The sequence below is a fragment of the Pithys albifrons genome, chromosome 16, assembly GCF_047495875.1.
Source record: "Pithys albifrons albifrons isolate INPA30051 chromosome 16, PitAlb_v1, whole genome shotgun sequence".
NCBI classification, from domain to species: domain Eukaryota; kingdom Metazoa; phylum Chordata; class Aves; order Passeriformes; family Thamnophilidae; genus Pithys; species Pithys albifrons.
In genome coordinates, this window is record NC_092473.1 from 12152404 (window position 1) to 12169046 (window position 16643).

At 43.4% G+C, this 16643-nt stretch overlaps 1 protein-coding gene across 4 annotated transcripts in view; it reads right to left on the reverse strand.

The window, feature by feature from the left end:
- The window catches only part of MAD1L1 (mitotic arrest deficient 1 like 1), a 356012-nt gene that overhangs the window by 173154 nt on the left and 166215 nt on the right, over positions 1-16643 (reverse strand). The gene's annotated exons all lie outside the window — the stretch shown is intronic.

Here is a 16643-nt window from a genome sequence, read left to right on the forward strand (position 1 = left end):
CTGACACCACATGAACAGAGCAAAAGAGAGAGAGGATCAAAAAGATGTTTTAACCAAATTTCCCCCTGGAACCTCAAATCCCTGCATTCTCCCTCTGCCTGTCAAAAAACATCCAGGAATAAAAAATAAGCAAAGGCCCACCTGCATCATCAGGCTGTACAAATATTAATGTATATTAGTTGCCTGATAAGATTATCACAGCCAGAAATGCTTCCCTCAATTTTCTGATTACTGAGCTTATCTCTCCCAGCTCAGCCCATCACAGATGGCTGGGGATAAAGCAAGCACACCAGATAATTCCAGGAATGTGAATAAAAGGTACTGGGATGAAGAACAGGCTTCAATTCTAACCTACTTCTAGCAGGAAAACACTCATTATGCCTCCCGTTTCCCATGTCTGCTGAAGCCTGGATGTGTTTGCTGTCAGGAGTTTTGGGCTGCTTTCTGGGATGTGTGAGGACAGCATTTGAAGATGGAAGGGCTGGTGAGTCCATGATTTATCACTGGCTAAGCCTCGAGTCCTGCTGCCACCTGCTCCCCACAGGGGCAGATAAATCACAGCCTGGGGGAGGAGGCACAGAGGGATGGGCAAGGAATCTATTGGGGTCTGGGGTTTCCTGTGCTGGCTGCACAGAGAGGGGGAAAATGGAGTGTGTAATGGGAAAAGGAGATGGCAGAGTGAGTGCACACAAGCTCCAGTGAGCACTGCCCTGGAGAGCGTCGGTGCATCGGTGACAAATCGTGCCAGGTACACTCAGCAAGGCAGGCTGGGATTCTGCTGAGCTGCTAAGAATAAGCTGCTGAAGGAGAACGAGCAAGGAAGGGCACATGGACTGTAAGGGCATTTCATGTCATTTCTGCAGCCTCACAGTTTTCAAGCGCCAAAACTACCTGGGCTGAAAACCTGCTGTGCCTGAGGTGAGAGAGGGAAGGAGGGCGCAGTGATCTCACTGCAGATGAAACTGGTTTGAGCAGTGAGGTGTTGACATGGACCTGCTGCCCAGAATTAGCATTAAAACTACTTTGTGCCACAAAACACACAACTTGGTGTCATTCAAATCTCACTAAGGCCTCACCACTTAGGAAAAAAGAAAGTAAAACAATCAAGGTAATAAATATTTCATTCAAAAGATATGGGTTTTTTAATTGTTAGCATTTCATTCCTACCAATTGTTAGGAAAACATCCCTCACTGCAAATCTCACAGAAGATAATAAAAAGGTTGTTTGTGTCTTTTCCAGGACAAAAACAGTGACTTGAGATGGACTGGTTTATTGTTGGGATCCAATTCTGCTTTTCTGAAGACAACACACTCCAGGCAAAATGGTCTTCACAAAACAAGAACAAAGAGAATGGCAAAACCAAGTGAAAAATAAGGGTACTGTTGATACAGCCTAAGAGGTGAGGAGGTTCCCAAGATCTTTCCCTCCAGGACTGGGTGATGAGCATGAAACCACAACAGCAGTTTGATCATTCCACTTGTCCTCTCAGTATTTGTGCCAAAGAACAGCCTCAAGAAGGGAAAAGGAGAGGAAGAGCCAAACCCCTCTTGCTGTTTTCTCTGCTTAATTCCCAATTTCCTCAATTAATTTCCAGTCCTGGTCTCCCTTGTTCACCGGATACCACTTTCAGCAGACATTTTCTGCTTTTTGAACCAACTCATTATTCCTGTCTCAACTCTTCCAATTTTTATCAATAATTTCATGTAACTGGCTGAGTTAAACTTTTATTACTTTGAATACATTAAACTAGTAGAAGCCATTACCCAGTAGAGAGGGGAAAAGGGCTGCTCAAATTACAGCTCATTGCTTTATTCCCCCATTCCATACCAAATGACCCAGGTCAGCCTTGGATCCTTCAGCTCTCTTTTATGTTGGTCTTGATCTTTTAACTAGCACTGAGAGCAGAGAGGGGACATTGTTCCAAAATACAGCATTGCAACTCTTGTACTGAAAGCTGCAAAGAGGGACCGGAGGACCTACAACATCTACAGGAGCTTCAGAGATAATATCACCCAGGATCAGACCCCCCCAGCAATACCCTCACTGTACGAGACACATTAGCAACCTGAAAAGAAACACAGCTATTATTTTCATTTTTAAAAAAGTTATCCAAGGGTTTCATGATACTAGATAAGGCAGAATAATGAGAAATATCAGAGCCCTTGACTTGTGAATAAAACACATAAACAGGTACTCAATGTTTTCAGGATGTCTTGTTCTCTTCTCAGAATATACTGGGGCCTCTTACTCTCAAGCCCAAAATGATCCCATTTATCCTGAACTTTTTCTACTCTCTTTCAATTCATAAGTATGAATTCAAGTCCAACTTTATTGCTGTCAGTTGGAAGTGATCAGGACACAGTATACAGACTAATTTTTGAATGTCCATTTCCACAAATATCCAGGTACCCCAAAAGATGAAACACAAATACTTTTTCCAAAATAGGTACTGCCATCCTTATTTACCAAACAAGAAATAGAGGAAGGAGAAACATGGATGGATTTTCCACTAGTGTTTAATTACATGGAATATCGTTCTTTTTCAGCATTACTTTTAAACCTGCCTGGACAGGATTCCAAGAAGGTGGTTCTCCTCCAAGTGTTAATGACATAGCAAACACCCACAGCAGGGTAAGAAATATGTTCCTCCTTGCTGGTTCTCTCTTCTGTAGCAATTTAAAGATATATGAGATGACAGGAGAAACATAAAATTATAAATTCATCTCCTGACAGCTAGATGAAACAAAACTTTTACTTCAGAGAGCTGATTTCCTTGGTATATTTTTGGCATTTGTCATTTCTGACCCGTATTTGACCCCTCCAAGCCAAGTACCCTGAGCCTCTGCAGTGCCAAGGACCTGCTGTTCCTCACACCCAACTCCAGTGGCTTCAGCACTGATGGAAACAAACCTTTCCAGGGCATCACAATGCCCATTGCTGGCCACATTCCACCTTCAGAATGAGGCACATCACAGGTCAAATCAGCCCCCCTTGAAAAACACATTTAGGAAGTTTGGAAAATTTCAACACTGCTCAAAATAATGATCAAATGTCTGTTCAGGTGCCTCATTTTGGACAATAAAAGACTCAAAATCTAAAGTATTTCAACTCACTGCTAAAGTAGGATTTGCATGATGGAAAAAAAAGGGGCTGGTTTATTCGCCCACATCATGTACACACATTTCACAGAACACATGCTGGAGACATACAGTTATTATTTGAATAATGAGTGCATTTTGGTGAGGGGCTGATACAGCAATCTTACCCTGATGAAGTGTGTCTGCACGTCATTCAGCATTCTTGGAACTGTAAAAAGCAGGAAATGCTGAATCCATTATAAATGTCTAAAGGTTTATTTAACAATGGGCTGATGCAACATCCTTTGAAAGGCCTTCCTCAGCAAAAGGGCTGATTTGGAACGGCAGCGATAAATAGAACTGAATTGCACGGAGCCAGCATGGAAAGGTGAACTGGGAGGTTGTGTTTGACTACAAGGCTCAACATAATTCAAGTAGCCATTTCAATACATAAATATTTAAGTGTATGAAAACCAAGCAAACTTGGAAAGGGTGCACACTAAAATAGACGAGAAGAGAGAAACAGGACCCTGAGTATGACCCACACACTGAGGGTTAACAGGCAAACCAGGACCTCGATACAAGAGTGATGCTATTTGTGCTTCTCTCCATAGGATGTAGCAGTGACTAAGGATCTTATTTGCCTCTCTTCCCACAAGGCAGCACAGCAAGCTTGGTGTTGTCTACAAGATTATAAATCTGGCACCAGGACAAGAAATCCAATATATATGAATACCAGGGAATTTAATTTTGGCTTTCCAGCAACACCACATGGTAGTAGGACACCCTGCTGAGCACTTTGAAAGATCATTCTGGTCAGCAAAAGCTGCACCACCTCTTCCATTTCCCATCCCACCAGCATTCCCAAGGTCTGTTCCCCCAAAACATCTGCAGAAGCGCACACACATGGGGAGAACTAAGCCTCAGCAGACTCCTCAGTGAACTTTACTCTTCTTCAAAAAGCAGGACAACACTTGCAAAGCAAAGTATTACTTGCCATTTAGAAACTGGCTAAGCGGCCCAGGATTTGTTGGTACATTTTCTTGGGAAAATTAATCCTTAATGCAATGGTGAAACAAAAGTAATAAAGCCAAAGAAAATCAGATATTCAATAAAAAGTGGTTTAGAACTACCTATTTCCCACTTGGCTAAAGCAAAAAAATACATTTTTTTTTCCTCTTGAAAGAAGTCGTCTGGCTGGATCAGAGTCACCAGTCTCTACGGGTTCCACCATCTGTAACAAACTTGCTGTGCTTTTATCACTGAGAAGACAGGGCTAGGAGCAACCTTTCAGCAAACACTTCCCTAGAAATGTACTCATACATATATATTATTGTAGAGACACGCACACTGGGAAATGGACATATGCTGACTTCTGCTTCTCTCCAATACAGCCTGGATTGTGGCTTTTCTCCTCCTGTTGCAGTAAAAAGAGAGCAATTTTTCAAGTTTATACCAAATGTCATTCTATTTCATTTCCAAATATAATCTCCCAGAGAGAAGGTTCGCTTGCCCTATTTCCAATCTCTAAAGTTAATACACAAATTTATATTCCTTTCTCCCACTCGCTCTCCTAAATTAAGAGGTGTAATTACTAGGAACGCTTGCTATAAACGAATGAAGTGCCAAGGGAGAAGGAGCTGTCAGTGCTGGCCGTCTGCAGCAGCCACCCTCCTCTCTCTGCCATCCCTGGAGGATCCTGCTTATGAGGCAGTTTCTGTCTTTCCCATTAGCAGGGGTAGCTCACACACAGGAGCAGACGACAACCCCTCCCTTACCAGGCTGGACAATCATAAAGGACAACATCACAAAATTAACTTCAGCCTGTCAAGGAGCCCTGCATGGGTGATTCCTCCCAAACCCACCTTTTGCCTTTCCCCAGTCCTGCTGACCTCTCAGGCGACATCGGGGTTCCTTAACGACAGCGGAGAAATGCAGATCTCTGATCTAAAAATTCAGTGCCAGTTTCATCCCTCTCCCCCCTCCCCATCTCCAGCACCCTCTCCAAAGGAAGATTGATTATTATAATCAGACTTAGCTCTGACATAGCATTTGCATTTTCAAAGCACAGCATAGTCATTAACTAATTCATCTATCCCGAGGGAGCCCTAACGAGCATTCACCTCTCCCCTCTGATTCCCAATCTGCAGGCAGCCCACAGCTTTCCTTCCAACACCTCCCCTCCACATTGTGTGCCACCAGCGCAACTTGGTGAAACTCCAGACAAGCTCAGTGAGCCAAACTCAGCCCTTCTGCAAAGGAACAAGAGGAAGAATGCACAGACATCCTAATTAAACCAGTTATCCTGAGGTTTTCATGTGTAATCACAGTGGTACAGGGCTATTACAGGAAACAGTTTGTTCTGCAAAATAAGGCATTGCCACAGGGGTCCCAAATTCACCACGCTCTGGTATGAGCGGCATCAAGCACGAGCCTGAGCTGCCTGCCCAACTGCAAGCACGTAAGGAAGGAATCCTCATCACATCTCACCCTCCAAAGCCTCAGCCTCCTCCTGCACAGCCCCTCCAACAAGCTGTTCCCCAAGCACCTACAGCACACCTTCACTCCCATACTCAGCCTCCTGCTCCTCTCTACTATGTTCTCACATCCCAACAGCACCAGATGCTGATCCTCCCCACTCATCCACCTCCACTGGTTCATCTATTCTGTGAAATCAGCTCAGTTGGTCACAACCTGGTGCTAATAACACCAAGGTTGTGGATTTAATTACTGTATGGGCAATTCCCTCAAGAGTTGGACTTGATGGTCCTTGTGGGTCCCTTCCAACACAGAATACTCTGTGATTCTGTGATCTCTGCATCCTGCCCCTGCAACCCAATCAAGGGACTGTGGTGGAGGTGGAACAAGATGACCTTTAAAGTCCCTTCCAACACAAACCATTTATGATTCTTTTTCACAGTTGAGGAGTATATGGTGAATATACAAAACCATACAGCTGCTCTGAAGGAGCCACTTCTTCTGTTTAAGGACAGATGTTCTGCTGATGTTACAGCACACATCTGAAGGCAATTGCCCTGGGCCCCAGCACAGACCCCATGTCAACAGTGCAACACCAGTAACGTGTATAACAGCTTAGGATGGTTTTGACAATTTTGTTGGCTTCATCCTTGTCCCCCACTATATGCTGTATTTAGTCCTTTTTGGTAGTCTGGGATGGGTGCAGGATGTGATTTGGAAATAAGCACTACTGGACATTTTAGTGGGATGAAAGACGCCCCAGAGCTCAAGATTTTAACAAACCTGGAAAGTTCACAGGAAAGAAGAGCAAATATCTTGTGCAAGAGGCAAACCAAGCAAGGGAACCGGAGATGTTAATTTAAACCTGTGAGTTTATTCAAGTATAATTACATATTTCAACCCTCATTCCGAGGAAGGAGCAGACAAGGAGTCTCTTCCTCTCAGCCCGTCATGCCCACGCTCACAGGCACTGCTGAGACCTCACTGCCACTGCATGATGGCAAAACACCTTGACAGCTCCACATCCAAACCCCCTCTCTTTGCTCTAACAGCTCATTCTGAAGAAGGATCACCTAATTTCCATGTTCATTCAGCTCAGAGCTCTCTGCTGTTATCAGCCTCGCTCCACCACTTTCACCAGCGTGTAGATGACTGTTTCCTTTAATTACTACCGAAAGCTCCTCCCAGCCAGGGAGAGAAAAACAGCTGGTGTCCATGGAGAGAAGGAAACTCTGGAGTAATTAGCCTTAACTGGCTGACACCTCCTACCCATTACTCCTGGTTAGAACAGCAAAACACAGAATAAGACTGTCTTTAGGGAACCTGTCAAGGTGCCACACTGAACTTGTCGCATCCCTGACCAGTGTGGCCGCGGCACAGGCGCAATGGAGTTGTTTGCTCTCAGGAAGAGCATTGCACAGACAATTTCTTTCATGCAGGAGTAGGCAATTTTGCTAGAATCAAGTCTTGTAGCAGCTGTAATTCACAAGCAAAGCAACAAATAAATCTGCAAAGATGTCATACCTCCCCCATACAAAGTCTGAATCCAGTTTGTTTCCTGAAAATATAGCCTCGAGGAGTTTCCGGAGCATTCAGACAACAATTCTCATCAAATGGGAGCTTGTAATCCCACCTCTCACTCCCCCCTTCAGTTTTCTTGTTGGAAAAGCATCACATAATAACCAGTCAGAGAAGAATCTATGCAGTTACCAAGCACCTCGGAAGATCAAAGGAGAAAGAGGAATCCAACATTCATTTTTGTTCCTTTGCTTTCTAACATGAATACAGTGGAATCAATCCTGCTTAATACTGCAAGAGAGCAAAGGAGCCTTCACTGAGTGCTAGACTTGAAAATTGAACTTAATCTTCTTTCTCTGACTCACATGGAACAACACACAGCCTGTACTCGGACATGCTTTTAGGAACAGCTCTCTCGCACCCGCTGCAGCTCCAGCCCAATTTTGCAGTTCACAGCACCTGGGAGCACTGTTTGCTGGCACGTTGTGGCAGGGAGAGAGGGTGAGCAGGGGCCAGCAGAGCTTGCTGCTCAAGACACTTTCTGAACTCCCAGAGATGGGAAATATGAGGATGGGGCAAGGGATCCAGCTATGGGAAAGCGGCAGCATTCCTGATAAGCCTCCCAGATGCCCTCAGGGAAGTGGCAGAGCCTTGAAGGAGGCTTGTTCCCCAAACCCTGTCTGAGGAACAGGCTAAAGAGAGCAGGTTTAATGATCTCTACCCAAATGACACATCCTGAGGTCCACCTGTGACAAGCAGTGGGATTTTAATGTACAAAAAGTGAGAAAATTATCCGGGTGCCAAGCCCAAAAGGTTACAGGGCCCTGCCAAGACTGGTCCGCCCATTTCAGCCTCTCGGGATGATGCCTGTGCTGGCCTTCAGTTGCCAGCAGCAGTCACAGAGCAAAAAGCAAACAGCAAATCCCTCTCAAATACCATATGTTCAGTTCTGGTGCCAAAGCAGAAACTTGGCATTTTAACCTTTGGTGAACATGTTCTTGCTGCCACCAATAACAAACTCAGAGGTCCAGCTCAGAGGGAAGGTGTAATAGATGTGCAGGGCTGACATTAGCACTGAACACAACATCAACAGGACAGGGCCTGGCAGGAGCTCGATTTTATACAGCCAGTCTTTAGAGGTTAATGAAATATTCATAAATAAGTTAAAATTCTCCTGACAAGCTGGATCCTGTAGTACAACAAAGAGTTGTCAGCCTCAATTAAGTGATTCCAAAGAGGCAGGGCTCTGCCATTCATTATTTACCAAGAGGTCATAGGAAAAATTCTGCTCTATGATCTTCTTGTCTCTGTGGATAAATTGGGTTTCACAGCTCCTGCTGGAGGACTCTGCTGCCCTGACAGACCCCAGTCTGCCACGGCTACTCCTACCCCCAGCATCCATCAGCCAAAGGCAAGAAACACTGGGAATGAGCTCTTCTAAAGGCACTGAGACACAAAAAGATTGAAAGCAAACAATGTAGCAATCTGATTAGGCTGTCAGTATTGGGACTAAGTCTTGAAACTTTTTTAAGCCTTTACCTCTTTTTGTACAAAGCCAGCCCCAGGCAAGAAGAAAAGTATCCATCAACCTTTGATCTGCAGGCGCATCCCCTGAATGTGCCCTCAATGCCCCTCAGATCCCATAGCCAGAGAGCTTCACATCCCTTGTCATGTTCAGGACAAACTGTGCCTGCAGAATTGGACTTGCCACAAGGAAGTTGGAAATTAATTACTACTTTGTCCCACCCTAACGTGACTGTACAACAGCCTCAAGTCTTCCTTTCCTTCTCTGGACATGCACTGGAAGGACACGCTCCTTCCACAGCTTCTCTGAGCTGCCTTTTAGGCAAGGCAGAATAAAGGAGCAGAAATGATGGAACCCAAGAGGTATCTTGGACCTCTCACCTGGTTTGCTCAAAGTGCTGAACATAGCACAGAGCCCCTGCATTCTACAGGAAATTTTAGCTCAACTGACTGGAACCACGTGAGTTTGAGGTAGCCCATAAACTTCCTACAGGCTCTGTGAAAATGAATGAAGCCTGGAAAACACAATACTTGCATGACTATTAAATATGCTTTTTGTGTCTCAAGGCTGTGCCTACTATAATAAAGCCTCTGATAATATCCCTATCCTGTTCTCATTCAACCAAGTAACTCAGTGTAACTGATTTGACAGTGACAACAGTGACACCGACAGAATCACTCCAACTGCAGCAAAACAAACATCCTCTAAACAGGAAAATGATCCACCTTTCTCCTCTGATTAACAACTGAAGAGGAAAAAACCCTACCCTCTTCTCCCTCCCCAGTCCTTGTTCCTGTTACATTTGTGTCTGTCAGTACAGCTCAGGTTTTAGGGGTACACCTGTAGAATGGAGGCCCCTCCAAATGATGGTCCATGCCAATGCATCCCATCTGAGCTGGAATTGCTGCTCAGGTCTGAGCCAGACCATTCTCCCACAATCCAGCAGTCCCTGTCCCACAGGGAGGAGCAGCACTAAGGCAGCTCTCCACTTCAGGCAGCCACGTTTGTTCCTTCTGACAGTCCTAACCCCATATCAGCTCTTACCACTTCCAAAGAGCAGATGAAAACAGTCCTGCTGAAACCAATCGGTGCTGCAGAGTTCCATAAAACTTTCAGGTTAATGGATCCAACAGCAGTTCATTTGTGTAATGGGACTTTTAAACAGACAGTTTATTTCTTTTTAATTTGAAGGGAAGGTACTATTTGATCCCATGTGCCCAGCTCGACTTTTAAAACAGAGATAAACCACAAGAATTGACTCACCAAGTCTCTTCTTCTAATTAAAATAGCATTGGGACACTAAGATGCAGAAGTGTAATGTGCTGATCACTTCTCCAGTCTACAGGCAGTTTGTCAGCACTCACCCACAAGGATCCCAAAGCTTCCTCCACACCCTCTGCTTTGCCCACAGTCACGTGCAACAGATGCTGCTGATGGTGCCACAGTTTTGTGTGTTGAACATGAATTTTCCAAGAGGGAATGTGCAGCAGGTGCAACACCAACTGAGGCCATTCATTGCTCCCTCTGCTAAGAGGGGGGGTTGGAAAATGATCCTGCCTGTTCCTCAGAGCTCACTGAGTTCCTACAGTGAGGAATAGCAGGGACCACTTTTAATGTACTTGTTTACAACAGGTATGGAGAGAGCTCTCTAGGAAAGGGTAAAATAACTGAGCACTCCCCACTGCTTAGGGTTCACTCCATCTTCAGAACCAAAGCTTCACATCAGGAGAAAATTTAAAGTTAAAACATCATGAGAAAATTTAAAATAAGGCATCAATGACTCCTACACACTCAGTCTCCTCTTCCAGTAAAACCTGTTTTGAATTAGCAGGATCACTCAAAGTGAAGAATAATACAAACACTGTGAAGTATATACAGCACAACGTGCAACTAAAGGTTCTGCTGAAGTAAAACTACCTGATAGGGAAGATGTCTCAGACATATTCAAAACAAACATAATTCACTGAAGATTTTGGATCAAAAAATATAAATGCACAAACAACTATAGCACAAAGCAGGGAGGGTTTATCACAGAGGAGCATAAACTGATCAAAAAGGGGAAGTTACAATGAAAACTGAAGGAACAGCAGAGAACTGAAATGTCAGAGTGCAAGTGCCACAACAGCTGGAACCTCTCCTACAACCTGGGTCTTCCTCAGTCAGAAACTACAGTGGAGGATGAAGAGTGGGGTAGACAAATTGATCCCAGGATGAACACCAGTGCCATGTGGCAGTGGAAACGAGGAATATCCTGGACACAGCTCAGCTCTTCCATCATAAATGGAAGAGGTACCTGCCTGCACCTTCCTGCAGAAGATACTTTTGTACAAGCTACTGCTAGAACATCATCTGGAATGACATGACCACTCTGGATACTCATCTTCAGAAGATACACAGAAAAATGGGAAGAGATTTAAAGAAAGCTGCAGGATTCATGAGGAGACTGAAGAGCCTGTTTCAAGAGAACACTGCAAGAACTTGATTTGTTTAACCTAGACAAATGAAAGGCTGGGAGAGAACAATTGTTCTCTGTAAGTATGTCACAGCATAAATAGTGAGGAAGAACAGTCACTGGAGTTTAAGGGGAGCATTAGCACGAGGGAAAAAATGGACATTAACTGCACATACATTTTCAGTTGGAACTGGGAAGATTTCAGCTATCAGAACAGTCTTTCAATGACAGTAATGGTACAAACAACCAAAGCAGTTTCAAGACAAGCTTGATAAATTTATGAACTGAGATATATGCTGCAATTGCCTCAGTTACTGAAGGACTGGACTTTATGATCTCAAAGTCTTCTTCCAGTCTTCTGTTACTATATAATTTCATTCTGGATTAACTTCTTTTGCTGTCTCTTTATAACTAGATTCAGGGTTTTCAATCTGATTTGAGAACTGCATATTTCCCTAAGATTGCCTCACTAAAACTGCTGCTCAGCTGAGTGCCACACTGCTCATCTGTCTTGGGTTTGCCATCCTCACATAAGGTGTTAGGGTAAAATCTGTCACATGGGAAGGAGATTTGCTGTCATCTGCTAAATCAATTCAGAAATTATGAAATATACTTTTGATAGATGGAGACTTCCTGCACCAGTCAGTTGACTCCTTCCCCTCCCAACCTGTTGGTTCTATACACGTTCCAGCCAAGCTTCATTTTTATTTATAATTACCATGGTTCAGCTCTCTAATCCCACATTTAATTGCCTTCCTATTATAGATAATACAGAGAATTTACATTTCCACTAATGAACACCACTTTTGTTCTTATGCCTGGTCTGCTGTATTTCTTCCTTTATGTTTAATAACTCTTAAACAAGAACTAAATTAGTTCCATTGGCCAGTTATCCAAGGCAGGTCTTTCTATATTGAAGTTTACTTTTTTCCTATTATCATTGCTATTACCTGCAAATTAGAATTATGGTAATAATTTTTCCATGTTGCCTTCCTGTCAACAGTTAGGTCCCAACTACATCATAAACAGTGTTCTCTGAATTTATTTCCTTCATGCACTCTCCTTTTTTGTCTCCATTTCTTCTCCTGATAACCATCAGTGTAGGCAATCACTGACATTTAAGTTAATCCTAAACATTATGATTTCATCAGACTGAACACATGATTTGGTTTTTAACTACTGCTGACCTGGTGCTCTTAAATAAAGGTCTCCTGTTCTCTGCAGAGGGTTAACCAACACTCTTCCTCAAGGCAGAAGGTATTCATTATATTTATTATAAGGTGTCTTTATTCCTTCTGTAAGGACACTCAATTTATGCCACTCATTTGGTGATGGCTGCATTCTTGGACTTCAAATCTCCTTTACCTCCCACCCTGCTAAGCAATTCTTCTGATTCTTATATCTATCCTTTTTAATCTGCTGGAGGGTGAAATACAATTTGTTCCAATGAGCAGTCTATAGATTTCAGAGCCCACACGGGCCAAGCTGTCTTTTGAAGATGAAAGCCAAAAGATACCCAGAGTACCTCAGGGCAATGAAAATACAGGTGACTCTTTTTTTAATACCAAGCTGACTTCCCTTAGGGATTAATGATGGAGAAAAAGAAATCTTGACATGAATGCCCTGTGCTACAGAACCAGACTGGAAGAAAGAGTAAGATCAGAGATCACAGCTGTTGCTTGGATGGCAACCTTGAGCTAAACAATCTCCTCCTGTCTATAAAGGGATATGAAAAAGGCAAATGGAAATTAGAAAAATGAACACATCCTTCTGCTTCCCTCCCTCAGGGAAGGAAAGAAAAACAATATAACAAACAAGAAAGCATTTTCCACAAATAATATTTTGGTGTGAGTGAAGCTTGCTCTGAGCTTTAGACCACTAGAGCACTAAACTAAGATACCATAAGAAATAAGATCCTGGGATCACAGAACAGGGAGCCACCTGTGTGAACTCTCTGAGCAATCCCCTGGCACATCCTGGAGATACAGACACTGGAACACTAGTCCCAGTAAAGAAAACTTCCAGTGCTGATAAAATTGTAAGGAAAGTGCTCATACATACAGATACATTGCAGGAAAGAAGTGTGCTTAGGCACCAAAAAAAACCCCATCACAATAAACAACATTCAGCAAATAGAAGACAAAGCCCACAGATCTGTAGGACATCCCAGTGACCTCAGCCCTATCAGAGTGGTGACTCTGTTATGCATCATGTCTCAGAAGGCTGGGCAGGCACTGCTGCCTTACAGAAGGAACACACTTAAACTGTGAATTAAGAAAAATAAATAAGTGGAGGGTTAGAGGGAGAGGAAAACCAAAGTTTCATTGTTAATTACACAGCACAACGATAAGGGTAATTTTTCCTAAATCAAAAAATAAATTCTAGGTTCAAGTTCCCTGAAGGATATAAAATATTAGAGGATTTTTTTATGGTTGTAATCACAAACTGATTTCTCCAGCCACTACTGGCCGTGTCTAATTAGGGCAAAGTGTGTTAATGATACAGCGGCACAGCCCAGAGACGTTTTCAGTTGCAATATTAATTGCATTTAGGGAAAGAAGCATGAATTGTGCTTATACAAGCTAATTAGTATGGGTTTGCTAATTAATACTGGAAAGTCAAACTGCCTTTGTCTTGTCAACTGCAATTAACTGAAGATGTATAAATTCCTTTGGCTTTTGTTTCTCCAGTACCACACTCACTCTTGGTTGACAAGCAGTGAAATCCCACTCTGGATAATCCATGGCAGTCAGTGCAGTGAGTCCATCCCATTTCCCCTGAGCAGGACCTTGTGCCCTGCCTGGCACGGTGACCTCTACAGCATACAGCACCCTTTGTTTCAGACTGTGCCCATGGACACAATTCCCTGAATCACAGAATCAACCGGGTTGGAAAAGACCTCCGAGATCATCAAGTCCAACCCTTGGTCCAACTCCAGTCCCTTTACCAGATCATGGCACTCAGTGCCACGGCCAATCTCAGTTGAAAAACCTCCAGGGATGGGGAATCCACTCCCTCTCTGGGCAGCCCATTCCAATGCCTGATTACTCTCTCTGTAAAGAATTTTTTTCTGAACTCCAATTTAAATTTGCCCTGGCAGAGCTTGAGCCTGTGCCCCCTTGTCCTATTGCTGTGCCTGGGACTGAACCAGGGCCCTCCCCTCCAAGGACACAGAGTGTGCAGATACTGTTTTATTGAGGCCACAATCCTATGACATTCATCCCACAAGTATTTTATTTTTAAATATTTCTACATAAAGAGTGAATTGCTTACGAGGGCATCTCAGATGCCCTCACTGCACACAAAAAAGACATCAAACTCCTCAGTGAGATGCAGTCAGCCAGTTCAGCAGTCTCACAGCACATCCCTTCGTTCTCAGCACCTGGGGAGGGTGGCAAAGCTGCCAGATCTCTTCAGGGTGGCAGCAGAGATGTCACCTGCACAGAGGGACATCCCAGAAGCAGCCCAAAGACCCATCAGAATGTGTGATAGCACCTGATAGGTGTTTATTCCATCTCACTTAGAGCCATGGGCCTGTTTGCAGAAGAGCTGATGAAAAGCAATCCCCACATCTGTCAGCACCCAGAGCAGGACGAGCCCTCCTGCAGCCTCGGAGGCTCAACATCAAACTGAGCCTGGAGGCTCCCAGGGGACAGGGATCAAAAGGGGGGTGAGATGCCAGGAATCCAAACCAGGCAAATTATTTTGCTGAAGTCTCACATTTAAAGGAGTCTGAAAATAAGGCCATCCAGGTGATATACTGATCTGGAGAGGGGGGTAAAGAAAACCCACATATAGAACATTTTGTTGGATGGCAGAGAAGAGAATGGTTTATGATGTATCTGCTGGAGCCCCTGGGCAGGCAGTTCTGGAACAGCCCCATCCAAAGTGGACAGACCTCTGCCTCCATTAACACTCCAGAAGATACAGAGTGCCACAACTTTCCCTAGCAGGAACATTTTAACTGGGGATGCAGGAGAACCACCCACTACCAGTGAAAAGAAGGAGCTATACTGTCAGGTTTTACCTTCAAAGGGAAAAAGAGAGGGGAAAAAACCTAAAAACCCGAATCTATTTTCCTCTATATGAAGCAATTTTCCTGTATTTACTGAAGAAAATCCAAACTGCTGAATAAAGGCCACACCTCACAACCTGCAATTCATCCCCTAAAGCACCCCAGAAAACAGCCTGTTCATGGGAGGTTGATGTAAACTTTACTGGAAGATCACAAGACCTGCAGTTTTCCACTGAGAAGCCCTTGGGAATAGGCACAGAACACTGACTGCTGCTTTACCCTCTGCTGATGGGTGTTGCACAACACCAATTAATGCTTTAACACTGAAGTTCAGTTTCTCCAGCTCTCTGCTAGCCTGTTTAACACAACACATTTTTGAAGGCAAACAAACAACTCAAAATCCAGGCTTAATGAGGCCAAAAGAAAAACTCTGAAATGTTTAAAAAACCCCCACAAACCAAAAACATCAGAATATTTAAAACATAACAGCCAGTTTTTCCTCTGATACATCCAGTGAGCACAATTGATTGTATAGAATTTGAAACTGTAACAAGGCAGAAGGTAATGAGATCAGATGGTAAATAGGATTAATTCAGTGTTCTTTGGAAGTATCAGTTGTGACCTGCATCTGGACATACAAAAATGTTTGCCCACAATGTGAGACCACCACAGAACTGGCATTAATTAACACTCTCATGAAAAATCTGATGTTGAAACAGCAAGAGGCATAAATTAAAAAAAAAAAAAAAAGAAAAATATACTAACAGACGTATGGCAGCCCATTAATAGCACAGCAGGGGCATGGCAGTCCTGCCCTCCAGTGCCCTACCAGAGTTCAGCACGAGTCTAAATGGCCCATGTTGGCACCACAGTTCATGGTTTGGATTTTAGAACAGATGTCTGTTTAGCACCTACTTTCTTGCCACTGATGCAGGCCTGTTTTTTCATTAGTAATAAAATTAATCACATCTACAGAATGAGTCTCTACATCTTGGACACTGCTCAGGTTTTTCTCGTGACTAGAAAAAGTTGAAGGAATCTCACAATTCACTTATTAGCAAAAACATTGGTTCATAAAACAGCTTAATGCTGACACCTCAGTTATTCCTGAGTATGAAGATTTGCATACAATAGTCATGAAACTGCACATTAACTTCTCTACTGTCTGGTTTTGCAGCCTCTATTCTTTCTGGTCCTTGAGGGGAGTGCCAATAAAACAGGCAAACCCAGCAGAAAATTAACAGGTATTATGAAAAAATAGTTTGTGATTATTCTGTCTCATCTCATCACTTTGTCCTTTGCACACTTGAGACTGAATCAAAGGCTCCCAAAGAAAGAAGTTAATTCAGTATGAAATTAAATGCTTAATTCTGATATAGAACTGCTGAAGAGAAAGGAAATTGCCAAAAATGGAAGACAAACCACTAGATTTCATCCAACACTTTTTCCAGGTGAGTACAGAGACAGGGAGTGCCAAGACTGGCAACACCAACTTTGACAATAGTTATTGGTTATTCATTTCTGTATATTTGGAACTGATCCACTGCTTAAGTGAACTGAAGTTTGCATATGTTACC